Source organism: Lactuca sativa, chromosome 6 (genome assembly GCF_002870075.4).
Source record: "Lactuca sativa cultivar Salinas chromosome 6, Lsat_Salinas_v11, whole genome shotgun sequence".
Lineage (NCBI taxonomy): Eukaryota > Viridiplantae > Streptophyta > Magnoliopsida > Asterales > Asteraceae > Lactuca > Lactuca sativa.
The window spans coordinates 59,673,043-59,676,795 of NC_056628.2; positions in this window are offsets into that span (position 1 = coordinate 59,673,043).

Genomic DNA, 3,753 nt, shown 5'->3' on the forward strand with positions numbered 1-3,753 from the left:
CCTGATCAGCAATCGTAACTTTCATAAGCCGCTGTCAACTCTGATCTTATTAGATACGCGTGTCCTTTAGATAAGAGATTATATATTCCTCCATTATCAAGATATCGTATAGACACAAGACATGAATTTCAATCATTCTCTCTATATTGTTTCCCGACTTCCGATTTATGACGACTGACAACTGACTACAATTGAACACATCAACTTAGTCCCAGCTTGGCCAATCACTTAGGTGTCATCACTAAATCATTGAGGGGCCCACAAATATCGCTTTTATCCCACTTTGGGTAAAAGGAATGGATAAACCTCAACTCAAATGCTCGCTTTCATTTACTGATCGAATCACACACAACAATAAGTTTTATAACACCAAGTTACTGGTGCGTTTACTTATTATCAATGTGCAACCAACCAATAAATAACAACTCACATGTCTCGGTTTCAAGAATATACAATATTATCGTCTCACAATCACTTGTGATAAAAACCATTAAGTGATTCTTGTGAGCACAGATTTAATCCAATACTCTAATCTTATTAAAGCACTCATGAACTCTGCAGCAAACTTGTGCTATGTCTAAACTCTTTAGGCAATCTACAGACTCTTCATGATAGTCTTCCTTCATACCTACTTCCAACGTATGACCGACTGTGGAGGTTCGAATAACCCAGTTATTCTGGAAGTCAAAACATGCAAACTGAAACACAATAATAATACTTAATCCGATATGGCCCCAAACTCGTGGGAGTAAATAAGACACTTTTGTTTAAACACCATATTGATTACTCATTATTCATCGTTTACTGTTTCAGAAAATCAACTTATTACTCAAATTACAACAATAGTTGTCCCGTGCACAAAGCATGCACACTATGTTTCCTATGATCCTTACTTTGTGAAATAGATCAATTGAAAAACTTTTCCAATGATTCTCATTTCACAATTCGCAATCCTTATCATTTGTGTTAGAACACAAGGTTCTTGCCACTACTAGAATATGCTAGATTCTAACATTTTATGCAATGATCCTTTCGCAAAGTCATAGCACAAAAGTCACCAAGACTTGGCCAATGAAATTACAAAGTGCTCTATCAGAAATTGTTACAAGAAAATTTCATAGACGTGAAGTCTCACATTCAAAGCACATTCCTTTGAACATCCTTCCTGCATAAAACTTTCTAATCTAGACATAGACTCTCAATATCCAACTCCCAATATGGAAACATTTCCATATTTTCCATATGACAACTCATTCTTAATAGAATCTTATCTATTCATAATAATGTCGATGTGGTCCATCCAATACCATACTTCCAACTACTCACAAGTGACCAATCCTCATCGAACTTTGGATCGTCTTTTGATAGTTGTTTAATTATAGTCAAAACCGATTCTAGTCCTTTTTCCCTCTTAATGCGCTAGACATTTGGAAAATTTTAGAATGGTCAAATATTATAGCATTTGCAATCGATCCTATACCTAAAGTGTATGGGACACGATGCACAACGTCTTACATAACGATATGATACTTTATCAATCTCCTGCCATAATATTTTATGTGTCACGTTCATTCGAATTGTGAAGAGGGATGCCGTAATCATAATCGAAATTTGAGAACCCACTATGTATCCTTTGACTATATTTATTAAAATTTCTTAATCTAAGCTTTATATTTTGAACGAAGTATAATATTCTCTCCCTTAATTAGAGCAAAACAACTTTTCAACCCATGCAACTTTGCAGATTGAATCTTTGTTTTTCTATAATTAATATTGCTAACTTGCAATACTTGCCATAATAATCATACAAGCATAACACTTATGCTCCCACTATCATGATGCTTATTATCAAATAAGCATAACACTTATGCTCCCACTAGCTTTGACATGTATTCAGAAAACAGTTGAACTTCCAGAAAACAATGCCTATTGAATTTCTGAAGTTCATATTTCTAATACCAGATGCTTCGATAAGCCTTTATCTAAGCTTCTTAAACTTATACACCTTTTCCTTAGATAGCTCATATGTGTGTCTAAACAATTCAGAACTTATATCAACAAGTCTCAAATGTTAGACTAATTGCCAAATCTCACAATTCGAACTATGGAAAGGGATGCCGTAACCATAATCGAATTTGAGAATACAATTTTCACAATTGATATCTTATTAAAATCTCTCTTAGTGAAAGCATTTCCTCACAGTCCTTTTCATGAAGGAGGGAATCTTATGACACTTAGACTTTATGGTGTATGAGTTCCTATCCATGTGAATTTGCCAAAACCAAAGTTTGCGACAAATCCGATCTCATATAGACTAAATTTTCTTAATCTTGATTTCTTGCCTTATGGTAACACGAGTGCCCACCATGTCTTCCAAGTAGTTTAACAACTTATCCTTACCTATCAATTTACTTTCCATCAACCAAGGTGCTTTGTCTTTATGCATTCAAATGAGAACTCATAAAACTTACATGCATAATTAACTCAATTGGAATGGCACAGAAACAAAATAATGTCAACACGATAGGTTGTAAACCTCAAGTTGTGTGCTAGTGATGATAAGGTTTATTCTTGATTTGTTCTTGAAACTTTTTCAAGATCATTAAAATTCCCACTGTCCTGTTGACATATATGATTCTCTTGTCAGGAAACTTTCCTAGACAAACAAATATTCAAGAGTTAGTGTAGTTCTTATCAAGACAAAACACTTCACATAATTGGTCCTAGTTGGTCTTTGTCTTATCCAAGACATCACAACTTACCAATTTCAAATGTACAAGAATAAGAAACTTTCTTATTCTACATTTGATAAGTGTTACAAACATACTTAAGACTTTTCACTCAAGTCACAATCTTGACTCTAAGACTTGATATTGGAACGAAGTATGATTGACTTCTTGATTTAACCATTTCTACAATTCTCGATTCCTCTTCTTAGGCATGCAATTGCACTAAGACTCACTTAGAGGATCAATTGAGATATGGTTCTTAATCATTAAGAGTTATCATAAAACACAATAAAAGGTACTTTCCCATCTTCTTAGAATGGAGAAACTTTTATCTTTCTGCCTACTTGATTCTTCTATATTCATTCTATTATTCATTGAAACTCTTTCAACCAACTTAGAATTACTCTTAATCTTATAATTATAATCATATTTACTAAAATTTAGTGAATCATGACGAATATCTTTATCACTCTTGTGGTGGACTTGATCAACATACAACCTAGTGTACTCGATCTCTTAGTCCTTCACTTGACTCTTTGTCAGTGAATTAATCTTGAATTTCCAATTATAAAGTTTCTCATTCATCACACAACCAAGTTGTATGATTCCAAGTTTCTGTCTAATTCAGACTTGGGCGATGAGAAACTCTCCCTATTTGGTAAATTCTCGACATTTCCACAAATAACATAATTAAGAATCAAATCTATTATTGCTAATAATAGAAATACACCGACATCAATTTTTCATACATGCCATTGCAAGGATAAATAAATAAGATAAAATCAAATTTTATTTTATTGTGGAAAAACGTGTCCTTGCAATGCAATTCAACTGAAAAACCATGGTATTACATACTTCTTAGCAATCTACCCTAACTCTAAAGTAGCAGCTCAAAAATCCGATCTTTGAATCCATGCGATCGAAATCCATTTCTTTGTGATCAGATTCAGCACGCTTCTTCCTTAAGCTTCCTTTCTTTTCTTCGATCCTACAAAACATAAAAATGTAATCTTATCACATCATG